This window comes from Populus trichocarpa, chromosome 8 (assembly GCF_000002775.5).
Source record: "Populus trichocarpa isolate Nisqually-1 chromosome 8, P.trichocarpa_v4.1, whole genome shotgun sequence".
Classification (NCBI taxonomy): Eukaryota; Viridiplantae; Streptophyta; class Magnoliopsida; order Malpighiales; family Salicaceae; genus Populus; species Populus trichocarpa.
In genome coordinates, this window is record NC_037292.2 from 17,887,714 (window position 1) to 17,906,466 (window position 18,753).

Here is an 18,753-nt window from a genome sequence, read left to right on the forward strand (position 1 = left end):
GATATGGATTAACTAACTCATCAAGTTGAAGAACATTGTTTATCGCAGTCACTTCATCGTTATCATCCTGAACAACTTGGATACGACCCCTAGATTTGGATTTCACAATGGATAACCAATCAACTTTAGAAGGATCTTTTTATAGAAATAAGTGTATGTGTAATAAACTTGTTGACACTGTTTGGCAAAAACAAAGTCATCATCGATGTTATAAAGTTTAGCCTTTGTATTAATTTTGATCAAATCATAGTTGAGATCTACTCTTATTTCTCCATCAGTGGTATCATTCCAATAGCGTTTGAATAAAAAGATTGTATTTTGTTATCTATGATATTGTAATTCAATCATCTCTTCTAACTTTCCTTAATAATCAACTATAACCTCATTAGAAGTAGATCCTTTAACACAAACTCCACTATTATAGGTCTTTCTACCATGACTATGCTCTTCAGTATGAAAAACATATTCATTGATGAAATACTCATTATAACACTTGACCTTTCTTTCATGACCCAAACATAGTAAATTCAAGCTACCACTAGCATTACCTTCCATTTGATAAACTCGATACAAGATTATAACCATTAATTGTTAAAGAGAAAGGTCTAATAAAATTAAGTATTATGAGAGTTAAGAATTATTAAGTACTGCTTACATGTGTTTTAAACCATGTGAAAAATTATTAATCTTGTAATAGGAAAATTTAAGATTTAGTCATAAGTGAATTTTGGGATTGGAAATATTAATGATATTGTCTGTAATGAATTATTCAATCTATCAGTTTATATGAGAGTATAAGATAAAATTATTTAAAAATAGCAAAATGTTAATATTGTACTTACTGAATAAAAGATCTCAATTTATCATAGTTAAATCACACATAATTATTTGCATGTTTAAATTCGATTTATGTCAAGTATCTCCCCCTCACTATATTTTTGATAAAGTTCATTTAGGATGGAAAAATATTGATAAATTATCACTAAAAGACACTTCTCCATTATCATCATGTCTTAAAACGTGGTTGATTCTTGTTGACATCAAGTAAAGCTTAAAATAGTACGGGATAAATATTGAAATATCTTTAATAATATAAGCCGCGAGCATATTGAAGCCTTAACATACGCCTTGTTTTTCGATTTTTTTCTTAAGGTTGGACAAGTATCTGCATGGAACTAAATAGAGATTGAATAAATGAATGTTTTAAATTAAAAAAAAAAGATAATAGAAATTTACTTAGGATGCATATGTAATTCATAACCTCTTGAATGGATACATCCATCTATATTGGACAACACCTCCAATTTTTACCTCAAACAGTAAATGTATGGTAAATGCTTTATTGAATCGAAAAAGAATTGAGGGAATATCATCTCAAGTTTACAGATTGTCTGAATGATATTCGTTTCAAACTTTTTCATGTATTGAGTATGCAACTTGTTAGAGCATATATCATTAAAAAAGTTATTAATCTTCATGAGTGCATCTCATATTCCTTTTGGCAATAAATTCTTGTAAGCAAGAGAAATGTGTAATAGCTTGAGCTTTCTTATCATTTCATGATCAAAATTCATGGTAATATTTTTTTTTGTAAGTTGTTACGTCATCGATATTGTTCACAATAGTATTCCAGAACCAACCAATAGGTTTCGTTCATTGGTATAGTACAATACCCATATGATTTTGTAAATCAACATCCTCATAAAAGAGAACTCAATACACATACCCATAACATTATATTTACATAATCAAAAGTTTACATTCATGTTCTGATATAGTTATCATTACAAGTATTTACAAAAGTGTCAAACGGCAATTTCACAACTAGTACATTTATTTAAACAAAATACATAACATCTTAGCATACAGATACATAGTTCATAACAAAATATATGGACCCATGAGTCAGGATTCCTACGCACCTTGATTGCATGGCGTCCCTATTACAATGCAAAATGGATACAAGAATTATAAACAATCTAAACATGATAATAAATATTTAAAAGAATATTATTACTACTTTCCGTTAATAACCTAAGTGAGTATCTTTGTTCCTTTACTCTTTACATACATAATTCAACCCTCATTATTTCATCAATTATATTATCCTTATTCACATGTCTCAACCTCCCCATAAGAGTTGCAAGGACCAGAGTTAATATGTCGGTCGTGGTTAAGTTACTTCGCTTTACCAGGTCATCATTTATAGACACCACTAACCACGATCAATCACATTACTCAAACCCAGTCATCCAATTCGGATACCATTAGTCGAAGCTAAGTTGTAATACCCAATTTGGTCATCCATCTCGGATATCATTAGTAGAAACTAATCATAATATCCAAACTCGGTCATCCATCTAGGATGCTATTAGCCGGAGCTAATCATAATATCCAAACCTGGTCATCCAAATCGGATGTCATTAGCCAAAGCTAATCACAATATCCAAACTTAGTCATCCATCTTGGATGTCATTAGCTGAGGCTAATCACAATATCCAAACCCGGTCATTCAATTCGGATGTCATTACCCAAAGCTAATCATAATATTCAGGCCCAGTCATCCATCTCAAATGCCATTAGCCGAGGCTAATCACAATACCCAATCAAACATTCCATGAACAATTTAGCAGTCACAACAAGATAGAATAATTCTTTTATACGACATCATTTCATAGATTCGATATTATTTAAGAAAAGGGTGGAGATTACCTACTTATTCCTCTCATGGCGTGTCCTCGTCCGATTGAAGGTCTGACTCTAGTCGTACCACCTAACACATCAAATGATCATTAATTAGCATATTCACATTCAGCAATCACATAAACCATCACCATACATATCTCAAGAATACACATGTTCACATTCAAGTGTTTCACACATCATACAATCATACAAATAAAGTCATCATATTAAGACACTTCTCTTTATTTTAAATGTAGGTCACCCATGGACATCCTAGTGTTAAATTCTTAAGTTTCGTAGTGAGTTAGGTCAAATCGATGATGAAATCATCACAAGAATTAAATCATATATGACATGAAATTCATCAATAACTTCATGCATGTTGCTAGAACTAAAAGTTGAGTTAACCATCCTTTCTACCATAGTCTCATAAGAAACATAGGGTTCTCCGTATACAAACTAACACAAGTATTTTTTCCATGAACTCTTTTTGTAGAAGATGCATTGTAACAACATCTAGATTAAGAAACTTTTTTTATTTTTACATCTCTTAAATGGATATCTAATACCGCCTTCACTGATATTCTTCGGATTAGATAGTGTGTAATTAATAAAACCATCGACCCTATTACAATAATTCATCTTACATAACCCTTCAGGTGAAACTCGAAATATCCAAGAACGATCATTCATTACTTATATGAAATATATATAGAATATTGATGACAACAAGTATTGATTAATAATGTATGCTAAACAAGTTATCAATACCCAACTAATTAGTTATGATCGGTTCAATTCAAATTTATTCAATCTATTTTGATAGTACCCTTTAATCATTCAAAAATTCAAATTTCTCCAAATTTACTGAAATTTTCAACTTAATAATAAAATTGATAAAATATAAAACATATCCATTAAATAACTCATTATTTCTTTTATTATAGCACACCTAAGTAACAAAATCAAACTCGATTTCATCAAATGACAAACAAATATAATTTTTTAAAATCTCAAACAAACTCTAACATGTACAAATTATTTATTCATACAATAAATTTCTTTAGAAAAAAGTTACAAAACAAGTAAACACACGGAAAAAAAAACTATATGTACAACACAAAAAAAAGCCATAAAATAACATTCAAAATGGGTTACAACAAAAAAAAAGTTAGGTTTGCTTACTTGATGTGGTGAATCTTCAAAACAAAATTGAACCAGAATAGGGATACTGACAAACTGAGTATTAAGGTAGTCGGATTTGTAATGATGAGAGCTAAATTAATGACAAAATAGGGGGGAAGGTTGTTGTTTTCTGTTGAAAGAAAAGGAAAAGAAGAAGAAGGAATGGGGGAAGGGGAAGGGAGGGTTGTGCTGCTGGTTATAACTTTTAATATTACCGATGGATTCCCCGATAGAAATTAACGATGTTAAATTATCATCGGTAATTTTGTCGGAAATATTGACACGTGTCAGATTTGCCAACAAAATTAACGAGGGAATACTTGCCTTGTTTTTTTTTATTCTTTGAATTCCACCTGTAATTTCTTCAATATTCATCGAGAAAACTTTTTATGTTGGTTATTATTGACGGAAACATTGTCATGATTTTTCATTACTAAATATCATTGTAATTTACCAATATTATTTTTTCTATCGTTATTGTCATTGGTATTTAAAATTTTCTCATAGCAACTCAAATCTGCATCCCTAAACCCAGGATAGAGATCGATAAGAAACTTGTCATCACTTGTGGTTTCATATCCTGCGATTTATGCAAGCACGTGACAGTAGCAGAGCTATGTTCATTGTGCTCTTTATGATCTTATCCTCTTGCTTGCAGTACAATAATCTTAGTGTCGTACGCTTCCCTCGCATCATTTGTTTCTTGTGCTAATAATTTTAAACTCACAAGTCAGTGAAATCACACCTTGTAGAGTTTCATATATGAACAGCAAATTATGTCATCTTTCAATTCCATGCTAAGAGGTGAATCGGTGATAATTAGCAAGAATTAATATGACCATGCATATATGAACAGCCAAATAGAAAATGATGATAAATCACAGAGAAGACACAGATTGACTATAACAGCAGAAGTTTTATTTATATCACAGAAGAACTCACAAGCTGTTGACTCTAGTTCTACCTCTCCTCGTCTAAGTTTAGTAGAGGGAGAATATATATATATATATATATATATATATATATATATATATATATATATCACAGCAGGACTATATATAATACAAGTACTGGAGGATGTGATGCATGCAAGACAGATATGGTTGCCAATTAAGCACCAGCTATCTAGATCTTTAAAAGGGAACTGGTTTTCCTTTGCGATAATTAATATAACCCCTCCCACCATAGAGTTGAGCTGCCTCGTCGCTGTCGATAACTTTTGTTACAGGAATTTGGCTTGGCGGATGAGGATTGGGGATCTTCAGAACTGGTGGCCTCTTGGCCCGGCCGAAGCTCTCATCTATGGCCGCAAAGCCCTCCAACCCAATCTTAATAAGGCGATCTGCCTGGCGTGCCATGTTAATAACTACAATTACTCAATCAATACACAAGACAAGTGGTTGTGTGTATGTTTTGTTGGTTTGCTTGCTATGGCTTATATGTGTGAGACCAAGCCAACCTTTATATAGATGGGAAAAGTTTGGTTAACAGCATCTGTTAATGAATAGTGTTGATAACATTCATCAAATTCAAATATTGTTATCTTAACTAGTGAAATAAACAATCAATATATATATATATAAACACAAAGATATTTAGAAAAACATAAAAAAGAAATTATAAAAATCAAAGAAAAAAGAGAGAGAAGAGAAAAAGTATTAGTTTTTCATCGTATATTATCACGGGTAGCCAAGTGAAAGTTCGCATCACCAAGAGTTCGTTGATATTGAATTCGAGTTTGGATATTCTAAGATTTGAAGATTTTGGATAACCAACATAAAAATAAGGAACAGAAACATTTTTCAGTGACAAATACTGTCAGCCAATCACTACCCTTACATATATCGATCATAGGCATAGCACCAGCCAGCAAGGTTCTTTCTTTGCAGCATCCCTTTCTCGGTCCCAATTTATGAATTTGTGCTCGGAATAAACGAGAATATCAGATAATGTGACTAAAGAAAACGAGAAATTCCTGCTTTTGGTGATTCCAATCCTTGTTGGCAGACCCAATGAAATACAAATAAAACGTATTGTGAATAAAAATTCTCTACGACCGACCCCATGTTCCCATGTTTGACAACAACATTGCAAAAAATCGTGGAAGGAAAAGGAAGATATATATATGGTCAACAGGGTATGTGAATTGATCTTTTTGCCTAAGTTTGCGTAGTGGTGTGCGACACAGAACGTGGAGGTTAAATCTTTATGAGTCGATGCATATATTCCCCCAATAACATTATCCCACCCAGTCACATGGGAACTGTTTCTTGAGCAAATTCTTTTCAAGAAACTAATAAAGGGATAAGGATGATAATTTATTCCAACTCGATAGATATCAATCTGAACTGAACTCAAATATATTTAACATTTATTATTTTACCATTATGTATTATTTCTATTTAATAATAAATAGTTATTGATATTGATATTTATATAGATACTTTAAATTTTCCAACTTGATAAAATGCAGAAAATCGCATTCAATTATTAAACAATTGATTCCTTCCAACATATTCACATTCAAGTGTTTCACACATCATATAATCATACAAAGAAAGTCATCGTCAGCAAAAATTGGGTCGCTAGTGACACAGGAATCGTCAGCAAAAACTAGATCGCAAATCATCAGCAAAAACTAAGTCATTGGTGACATAGAAATTATCAGCGAAAACTAGGTCGCTACTTCCACGGTTGACATATGAAATCGTCAGCAAACACAATCATTGTTGACTCAGAAACGATCAGTGAAAACTAAGTCGCTAGTAACACTAAAATCATCGGTGAAAACCAAGGCGCTACCAACCCAGAAATCGTCAACGAAAACTATTTCCACGGCTAATGTATGGAATCGTTAGCGAACACAATCACTGTTGACTCAGAAATCGTCAACAAAAACTGAGTCTCTGCTGACCTAGAATTCATCAATGAAAACTAATTTCATGGCTGACATATGGAATCGCCAGCGAACACAAAGTCATTTCTAGTTCTACTATTTCACTAGGTTACTTATAAGGTTTGTGCTAGGCTTTCCCCCTTTATAACACACCGAAACTGAATTGAACATAGACCATAACCAACCACATTCAATTTATCACAAGTTTATCAAACAATGCAGAACCGAATCTCAACATGTATATTTTTCAAGGTTCTTCTAACTACCATTCCAAGGCCGCAACATGATATTGCCAACAATCATTCACCCCATGTTCTCAAATGTATTATCCCAATTCATCAATACAATTAATAGCAATTCTACAACACATAAGAGTTCTATTTCCACATTATCTCTTGTCATTCTAAAGGTGTTCATCATGCAAAGCTTCTTCAAGATTCTTCCTCTTGGCCGAAACATAGTTATCCCTCTCTTTCAATCTTTCACATGCATTTTATCAAATCTAACACACACACACACACACACACACACACACACACATATATATATATATATATATATATATTCCCATTAACATGCTATATTATACATTCATACTTTTGATTCATAGTCACACAAATCCTTCAATGACATATAAGCAATTCATGACAATAACATAAACACAAATTTTGTTTCAACTCAAGCATATTCTAAGAGTCTAACAAGGTCACAATTCATGCATTTCATCACCTCAATTCGCATGGTGTCCGACCCTTCAATCTGGTTGGCTCTCCCTTTAGGTTTATACATTCCAAATCATTCATATTCATTCATATTTCTTTTGTAAAAATCTGCACTTGTGTCCTTTCATTCCTTATTCTACTTTAATCTTCTCATTTAGTTGTTAAGTCTTGAGTTAAAGATGTAAGAACTCTAAACCTTTTATTTTGAGTTTCTCTCCCCCTTCCTTATCTGAAATCATGAAATAATACCCAACCAAGGAAATGATACCACCATTACCTCATGATTTTTAACAATCTTAGAAAGGTTCGGTGATTTCTTCTTCTCTTCCCCACGGTTTTCTTCTCTCTTTCTTGTGTTGTTCCAACCGGCCTTTTAGGCTCCTCTTCTTCCATGTTTTCAGTTATTCTTATTTTCTCTAACTCTCCCTTCACTCAAACACTCAAGGAAATGATATGCATGTTGGTTTGGTTTAGTTTTTCTTTGGAAAGGGGTGAGCTACAACAGCTATGGTTATTGTCAGCTTTTGGGGGAGAGGAAGAGTCATCTCTTTTTCTCCCCCTTGTATTTATATCACTCATAAATAAGATGGGGTGTTTAGGGGGCTGGTTAACCTTGTTCCTATTCTCTCTATTTGGATAACCTAGGGTTGGTTTTATACTTCCCCAATCCCTACCTAGCATAGGCCGGGTTTTTCCTCCCATAATTTCCACCTAGAGTAGATCGGTATGTTTCCTTTAATTCTTTCTTAGCATAGGTCGACCTAATCCTATTTTATATTTTGGTTTTACAAAAGAGTGTTTGTATAAATATATACCAGTCTTCACTCTTGATTCCATATTATCTGTCTTCCTCTAAATTCACCAATCTAGATATGTTCAAAGCATATCCATCAAGAAAACGCAGACTTTTAAGATATTGGTAGACATGTGATTGTGCATTATTTTTCTAAGATGAAACTTGCTTTGGGCTTTGCGACCCGTGGTCCATCATAAATCAATTTCATATTCTTACATTGACAAAACAAAGGTATATTCATTTTAGCCTTCATGGTGTCCTTTTTCTTCCCTTTTAGGTCAATCATCGTGTTAAAAGTGTTTTTAAACATGTTCTTTTTTATATACATGACATCTAGATTACGACAAAGAAGATTAGTTTTTCAATAGAAAAGTTCCCAAAAATACTTCACTTTACCTAATTATAGGTCACATCAAAATTAGGAAACTTCTACTTTTAAAATTGAAAATCAAATATAATGTCTTCGTATTGCGAGACCACATCATACAATTCTTCACTCGATGGTATTGGTGATGCAACATCCCCTTCAACTTTATTTACAAAGAAGTTCTTTTTGTTCTTTCAGTACTTATGTTTAGTTGGCACAAGTGGCAATAAAAAAAAAAGATATTTTGCCACTATTTGTTAAGGTGAAGGCCTTATTATTTTCCATACAATATGGACAGGATAATTTTACATGAGTGCTCCAACCAAAAATCATCTCATACACAGAAAAATCATTGATAGTCCACATAAAAGTTGTCTTCCTCTGAAAATTATATTTCCACGAGGCATCATACATTAAAGTCCTAAATAACCACAACTAATTGAACTCATTAATCAATGGTCAAAAACAAACATCTATCCTCCCTTAACTATTAGGATCAAGTATGATCGTAGATAAGATTATGAACTTCGACCTCATACACATCTCTAGTGGCAAGTTGTAAACTATGACTATCATTCGCCAACAAGAATAGAGTGTAGCAAATTGTCTAAATGGATTGAATCCATTTGTGCATAACCCAAGACGTACATTTAGTTGTTCCATTGAAAACTGAGGTTACACCCAATTAAACTTCTTCCAAGCTTTCACCATTAGATGATGCAATATGACTTTATCTATTGCATCATATGAATGATGTCATGTCATATGCTCAACGATCTTTAGAGACATGAATAACCTTTGTAGCCTAAGAATGATTGGGAAGTATCTTAGTTTTCTATGTGCGATAAGAGTCATTTCCCTACTAGTTTTGGGTTTATACCGAGCATAACCACAGGTTTTGTACTCGGTAAAATCTACATCTTCACGGTAGTATATACAGAAGCTTGGACACATGTCAATTTTTTGGTATTCTATGGCAAAGGGTTTTGTCATGGATTTAGCATTATAGAAGTTCTCTTTCAACCTTTTCCCTTCAAGTAAAATGTTTCTCATTCATTCAATGATTTTTTCATAATTGGTTTTACTCTACTCATGATATGACTTAATGGTGAACACTTGTGCAATGGCCGATAATTTACTGTGATTTGTGCACCTATCCCATAATGGTTTGTTGGAATCTTTCAAAAGTTCAAAAAACCTATATGCATCTGTATTTAGTTCTTATATACACTTGAACATTCACCTGCATAATCCTGATTCATTCTCTTTGCATCCATCGCCTTACTTTTATAATGATTACTATTATCATCTATAACTTCATGTATGTTGCTAGAACTAAAAGTTGAGTTAACCATCCTTTCTACCATAGTCTCATAAGAAACATAGGGTTCTCCATATACAAACTAACACAAGTATTTTTTCCATGAACTCTTTTTGTAGAAGATACATTGTAACAACATCTAAATCAAGGAACTTTTTATTTTTACATCTCTTAAATGGATATCTAATACCGCCTTCACTAATATTCTTCGGATTAGATAGTGTGTATTTAATAAAACCCTCAACCCTATTACAATAATTCATCTTACATAACCCTTCAGGTGAAACTCGATATATCCAAGAACGATCATTCATTACTTATATGAAATATATATAGAATATTGATGATAACAAGTATTGAATAATAATGTGTCCTAAACAAGTTATCAATAACCAACTAATTAGTTATCATTGGTTCAATTCAAACTCATTCAATCTATTTTGATAGTACCCTTTAATCATTCAAAAATTCAAATTTCTCCAAATTTACTGAAATTTTCAACTTAATAATAAAATTGATAAAATATGTAACATACCCATTAAATAACTCATTATTTCTTTTATTATAGCACATCTAAGTTACAAAATCAAACTCGATTTCATCAAATGACACTACACCATTAAAAAGTTTTACCGACGGATTCATTCCGTCGCTGTAAGGTGCTCAATTCATCGATAAAATATTTCTTGACGGCCCCACCGACGGAACACATCCGTTGGAATTTTGATCGTCAGTAATTTCCCTTTACGTCGCTAATTCTATCAGAAATTAAAAAAAAAACAAACAAACACCGACGGTCTTATAGACGACGAAGCGCGCCAAATTTTTTTTTCTCGCGAGAACTTTACCGACGGAATAATTCCATTTGTATTTGCAACGGTAATCACCGATAATCACCGACATAATATATCCGTCGGTAACTATGGCATGGGTGGTAATTTTGTTGCAACTCTCGGTAAAATACCAACGGCTTGGTTCTGTATGTAAAGTCGTCGGTATTTATGTAAAATATTTTTAAAAAATAATTTATTAATAGTAAAAAAACTAATTAACCAAATAAAATATTAAAAATATAAAAATAATGTTAAATAATATTCATCAAAATATTCATTATAAATTTAATATGTTTCAAATACAAAATTAAACTAGAATAACGGCGGAGGAGGAGGAGGAGGAGGAGGAGGAGGGTGGTTGTTCCCGGGACCGTACGGCCAAAAAAGGGATGCACATGTATCATCACCCATCTTTGATCTAATCTCCATGACCATTTGACGGAGCTGATCATAATCCGTCGAGATTCGTTCATATTGTTGTTTCAAGGCCATGAACTCCTCAGACTGGGTGCTCGATACTGATGGAGAGCTCCCAATGGTTGAGACACTATAGGCCGACCACAAGTTTTCAGCCGTAGTGTTGGAGAGCCTGTAGACCCGATTTTAATCGAGCTCACTAGATGATCCTACCTCCATCAACAAATCCGGATCGAAATCCAGATGGGTCGAAGGATCATCCCCATATCTCTCCCTCAATCGGCTATTATAAATCTCCTGAATTTTTTTTAAAAAAATCATCATATTTAATTCAAGAAAATAATAACTTACAAAATAAAATGATTGAATGAACATACCATGAAGTGCTGAGCACGGTTGTCCACGAACTGTTGCACCCCCTTTTGGCGATCTTGACTCCACACGTGCGTCTCTACAAACAGCTCCATTGGACTCGACTCACGTTCAAGAGATGCGGCCTATAAGGAAAAAAAAGGTTGCAAGTTGAATATATTTATAAGCAACAACAAATTAATTAACGATATATTTCATTTAAATTAATCTTACCATTCGCTTCGCATGTGCACTGAACGAGACGGAGCCGCCGGTGTGCGTGGTCACCGAACCATGAATTTGCCGGTTCCGGTTGTTGGCACTGGACTGTGAGCGTCGTGAGAACCGCTCAGAAATCACGTGCTCAATATATGCCGTCCGTATATCCCCCAAGATGAATGGCGGTTTGAATTCCCGCCAAACTGCCACCTCATTCCATCCTTCAAGACCGTTATCTCTCGCATATCTTTTTGCTTTTTTTTTGTCATACCAAAAATCACGCAATCTACTTCCATAGTAACAAATTAGAATTTAGAACATAAAATTATAAAACAAAAATAAATATTATTTTCGATGTTACCTAGTTGCCGCGTGATTCTCTCATACCCTCCTCACAACATTGTTGTCTGCACTATCCCACTAAAATTTATGATGTGTATATAAATAATTCATTTAAAATAAAAATAATACAAGATATAAAATTATAAAAATAATTTATTAAAAATAAGCTGGAAATTAAAAGTTAACACCTACCTGAAATCGTTGAAACCATGCATCGATATTAGGTCTCCTCTCAGGATGTCTGGAAACCTGACTCCATTGAAACAATAGAATCTCCATCGATGATTTAAACACCGATGTTATTGCCCGGGCAGCCTCAATGTTTGTGAACCTGAAATTAAATAAAATTAATAAAATATTAATTAGTTGTTCATAAATTATGTTATAAGTATAAAAAAACTAAAAACTAAACAAACTGACATTGAAAAGTCATCCTTCCATTATGCTTGATACTTGCGGGTGAATTGACCCCGTTGTGAAGGCACATCGCCTCTGCACTATGAAACCACGCTAGAAGAGGCAGCATCACAAGTTGGCGCAGATGCCTCGCCATGATCAGCACCTAAGGATAAGTCCTCCTCGCTGCTAGAAGAACTAGCTGCAACCGTCTGCTGATGACGTGCTGTAGATTTCATTCTACGCATCTACACAAATTTATACGAATAATTACATAATTAACTTCGATTATTTAAAAAAATTCGGCAGCACCTCCCCTATACTGGAGACTCTCCACAGTTTTCAAACCTACAAATCTTTACAATAACCACAAACCAATTGACTCCATTGGAAAATCTTATATACAACCTAACTTCTATAAAAATTCAACATCTATATATTCTCAACTAACATCTATAGAAATGCATAAATGGCAATTAAAATTAATGGAAATAATAATAAAAACATAACAATCAATAATAGAATAAAATTGAGATAAAACAATGAAATTTAATTCTTCATTTTCAATTACCATTTCCATGGAAAATTCAACAATAACAATTAAAAGAGACTAAATTATCAAATAATTATTACAATACAAACAATAAAATAATTAAATTTTCATTCAACACATCTACACAAATTTATACGAATAATGAAATAATTAAATTCAATTATTTAAAAAAAATCATCAACACCTCCCCTATATTAGAGACTACCCACAGTTTTCATACCTACAAATATTGATAATTACACAAATATTGCAAAATCAACTCTATACAACCTAACATCTATACAAATTTAACATCTATATATTTTCAACTAACATCTATACAAATTTATAAATAACAATTAAAATTAATCAAAATAATAAAAAACATAACAAGCAATAATATAATAAAATTAAGATAAACTAATTAAATTTAACTAAATATTTCAATTAACATTGTAAAGGTAAATTCAACAATAACAATTCATATTTAACAAAATTTTCAATTATTATAGCAATACAAACAATAAAATATATTGAACAAATAAAAAGCAAAAACTAAAGACTTTAGGAATGAAAAATGTTTACCTTAATAGTGTGTTGATTTCAAGATTTTATCTACAAACAATACACAAAACGAAGAACACCACAAAAATAATCATAATTAAAAAAAAATAAAAAAAAATACAAAGATAAAGGAGAATCATACATTTTAATATGTTGAAAACTACAATCAAAACAATAAAAATACAATGAAAAACACAAAAGATTTATACTGAGAGGAGAAGAGAAGGAGGAGAAGAGAAGAAATTAGAACACCAATTATGGGTCAAACCAAATCCAGCAAAACTTCTGCTTACTTGATTGGAGACCAAACACAATGTCACCGTACTCTGACACAACATCAAACAATTCTTCACCGGAAAGACTTGGGGGTGCAACATCCTTTTCAACTCTGCCAACAAAGAAATCATTTCTGTTCTTTCTGTACCTGTGATTCAGCGGCAAGAAATGACGGTGACAGTAAAAAAAAGAAGCTTTACCCCCGTTTGTTAGCATGAATGCCTTGTTGTTCTCCATACAGTATGGACATGCTAGCTTTTCATGCGTGCTCCAACTAGAAACCATTCCATAAGCTGGGAAATCATTGATAGTCCACATCAAAGTCGCTCTCATAAGAAAATTATGTTTCCTCGAGATGTCATAAGTCAAAGCTCTAGAGGACCACAACTGCGTCAACTCATCAATTAACGGACGAAGACAAACATCTATATTCCGCCCCGGACTACTCGGAACTGGTATGACCATAGATAAAAACATGAACTCCGGCCTCATACACATCCCCGGTGGCAAGTTATAAACTGTCAGTAATATTATTATTATTATAAGGTCATACTTTGCTTAAGTTACTAAGAGTAATTAAGTCCTTTATATCGATAATTTCTCCTTTTTTTTTGTGTTTATATTATATCTTGAGAGTCGTATTCTTTAAAAGTGAAAATGTATTAGTGCGTTAAAGCCATCTAAGTTGTATATCACTGTTCATGGAAAATACTAGAGTTGTCAGGTACCCCTCCAAGAAAATGATCTCTCTTGGAAAGTTCTGAGAATCTGAGGCATATAATACATTATATCTTAATTTTAACACATGAACCCCTGTGGTGGGATCAGAACCCATTTTCCTCTTAATTGTTATTAACAAAAGGGAAAGCCACAACTAATTGTTTGTACTATAATATTGCAATGGAAAGATATCAAATGACTGTCCATTATTACAGAATCTAGCACATCCTTAAATTAAAAGGGTGTTTGGCAGTGTGGTAGCGGTTACTTTTCAAATAACTTTTTATGCCGAAATACATGCCAATGATGTTTTTTTATTTTTTAAAAATTATTTTTGACATCAGCACATCAAAACAATCCAAAACGTACAAAATATATTAAATTTTAGCAAAAAAAAAAAAATTTAAATTTTTTGGAAACGCGGTTACCGCGTTCCCAAACATGTTCTAAGTGTCGTCACTGATTATCTTGCATTAATGAGTGGGACACATCTTTAATGGTTGTTAACTAGTAATTCTGTTTTGTTGAATTCACTTAAAAATACGGAACTTGTTCTTGATATTTGAAATACAGAATTTATTCTAGTTGTGCAAGTAGCCTAGCTATATACCAGTGCTTGTATTGCATCAACATTCAAACTAACAACAGTGTGTCTGACTGGATAGACTGGTATGCTTGTGGACATGGAATCAGCTAAAGTGTAGAACCCCATATCTTTTGAAAGCCTCTGTTGATTGTGATGGCTCCAAAAAGCAGGAAGCTAGCTTCAAGCTGCCTGCTTTCTGCACGTATATATAAGGCTTCCCCTATGACCTATTTTGTACCAAGGCAAACAATATTCCAGTGTTAATTGTTCTTTGAATTATATTGTGTTATTTGCACTTATGGCACCTCAGGAAGATCGCCTCACAAGGATTGGAATCCAAAGCTCTGCTCTGATCGAGGATAGCCATGGTGGGCGGCCTTACATTTCTAGAAGGCCTGGAAGACTCCCCTTAACTCAGGTACACGAACATCATCTATACCAACATCAGGAAATATCAATTTACCATGGAGCTCAAATTTCCACTGTGCGGATGCCAGAAATCACTAGTAATGAGGTAGCTCCATACCGTGGAACCATGGTGAAGGAGCCTGTTATAGCTATCCCATACCGTCGAGCCATGGTGAAGGAGCCTGTTATAGCTATCCCATACCGTGGAGCCATGGTGAAGGAGCCTGTTATAGCTATCCCATACCGTGGAGCCATGGTGAAGGAGCCTATTATTGCCAGGAATGAGGCAGCTCAAAATTATGGTGGTCTGGAGAAACAGCCTGTTATCACTAGCGACGAGGCAGCTAAGTACTATGGTGGCTTTGTAATAGTGGAGCATGGTAGGAAGAAACAATTTCGTTCAGCTTATTAGGTTTCATATAATATAAGTTACAAAACGTATTTCTTGTCATATATGGAAGTATATAAATCTGAGACGAATGGTCTTTGAATCTCCAGGCCGGTCTCTTACCCGTATAGCTAAAGTACATGTGCTCAAGTTGGCCTCCAAAAGAACCTTGTAATTTCTATCTTTAGGGCTCCTGTTGTCACTTATATAGTTTTCTTATCTATATAATGCAATCTGCTTTGCCATACTCTCTCTCTCTCTCTCTGTTTGTTAGCGTTTGTGTGTTGTGGTGATCTTTTTTACTTCAGATAAGCCTAATGTGAACAAGGCACGCCTTAATTGGAAAACAGCAGCTAACATAAGGAGAAAAGAACGAGGGGAAGGAAAATACAAACCCATAGGCAAATTAAAGCCAAGGAAACAGGAAAGGACATAACAACACATACGGAAATGAAAAACAGAAAAGAAAAGCCTTCAATATCTATCCTATGAAAGCATAAATGCAGAAATGCAAACCCAGCTAGTCCTTCACTGCCAAAGCATATGAAGGATTACGTACTTTGGTGATCTGCATATAGTTTTGCTTTTTGGCATACATAATTGTGCCCTGAGGATGGTGAAGGGCCATTCCTTGTGCTGAGGAGGCCATTCATGTTTGTTGTGGCGATAATTGTACACTACAAGGTTTCACAGTTTTACCGACGGACCAATTCCGTCGGTGTGTGATTAGAAGTTCGTCGGTGATTTTTTTACATATGATATAGAAAAATTAGTTAAAGAAGTTTCTGTTTATACGTATGTGGTTACCTGTAATTTATGATTGTTCTGCAAATAGGGGATTAATAAATATTGGAAAAGCGTTGTAGAATTTATACATGAGATTTTGATATGCTTTTTTACTTGATTTTAAAAAAAAAAACAATGTAAATCTAAATATCCTATAGTTTCACCATTGAAATAAAATAAAAATAGAGCACTTATAAATGAATTTAAAAGAAATGAAAAAAAAATCATATTAGCTAAAAGGTTTTATATGTTAGAGAATAATATAAATCATATCTTGAGATCTTACCTAACAATTTAAGCTAATGGAATGAGATAATTCTTTGACATGATATCAGAGTCTTGATAACTAAGTGGTTACAAGTTTGAATCTCATCACCCCTATTTATTTGATAAAAATCAAGTATAAGATAATGTGAGCCTCTGCAAGTTTTAAGCTCAAAGTGCTTTCACTTAAGAAGGACCTTACCTATCAGCTTAACCTATGAGATAATTTTTTGACATTATATGAACTCGCCTCTAATAATAATAAAAAATTGCATATAATTGGATTTTTTAAAAAAAAAATGATAGCAAACAATATATATTCTTTCCTTATCTCTCAATCATATATATATATATCCAAATTCTATTCCGTATCTTGGATTATATTTTGAATGAAAATGAAATGAAATATGCTTTCACATGGATTAGCTAGAATATTGAAGTAAAAGCATCAAACAATTCTCATCTGCCTTGCCATCCCATGACATTAAAATACCTTTGCCTAACCCATCTATTGACCAGAATATTTTGAAGCTTACACAACTTTAAATATAGCAACAGAACTTTTTTCAGAACACGAAAAATTGGTAGAAACAGAACTTTGTTTTTCCTAGTCCCTGAGGATCCATTTTGGAGCATCTTGTGGTTTAGTCCAAAGGTCACTGTTAGTCTTCACACTCCATGCAAAAGGAAATAATTTAAATAGTCGAGCTAATTTAGCAACAGATAGATATTGTGGAAGGAGGGAAAAAATATATTAGAATCTTCCCTTGAAAGAAAGAAAGAACGTTAAATGTTAAAAAATACTCTCAACTATATCATAAAGAAATATAAGAAACTAAACTATCATGCTAATAAAAAATATATGAACAAATTAAATCACACTTGTTGAGGCGCAAATTAAATTCCAAAAATAATATTTTTACCTGTCAATTTATGTAAGTGATAAATTACCTCATATGATTCAACGATCATTCTACTTATAACTTCAACACTAAAACTACGCAAATCTAAAAAACTGGCTCACTCTCGATAACTTGAATAACAACATAAAACAACAAATAGAGAAAAATAATTTAGAAATAATACTTTCTTTTTAATGATTTTAGATAAACCAACAAAAGTCTGTATATATAGACCTTGGAAGAGAAAATAAACAACCCTTATCAATACCGTATAAAGCTTTATGGTTGAATTTTGTTTTATTTTTTATTTCTACCAATTTCACTAATGGGTTTTTTAGATTAATTTTTTATTCATCCCAAATCAGTTTTAGACATTTTAATTAGATATGTTAGTTGGAGAACTTTCTCAACAAAGCTTTAACCCCAAAAAATAGATAATTTCATTTTTAATTTGGCTCCAAATATACTCAATAATCTTTTTTTCAACAATCTTACACATTAATGTAAATTGACTAACAGGTATATGAAGATTTACAAAATTAAAGAAAGATAGTAAATTGATGGGTCATTATATCATAATATGTAGCTTTCAGGTTTGAATCTTCCTAGTGAAATATTATTGGATTTAATTAGTAAATATAATGTTTTGAACTATATTTAATTAGTAAATATAGTGGATTTTGAGTCTTTAATATCCCTCACCCAATATAGTTTAGTCCATGGTCCAAACCTGGATTATCAGTAAATATACTTTGTTTTATACCTAAATATGTGATATTTAGTCTTGTGCATCTTAT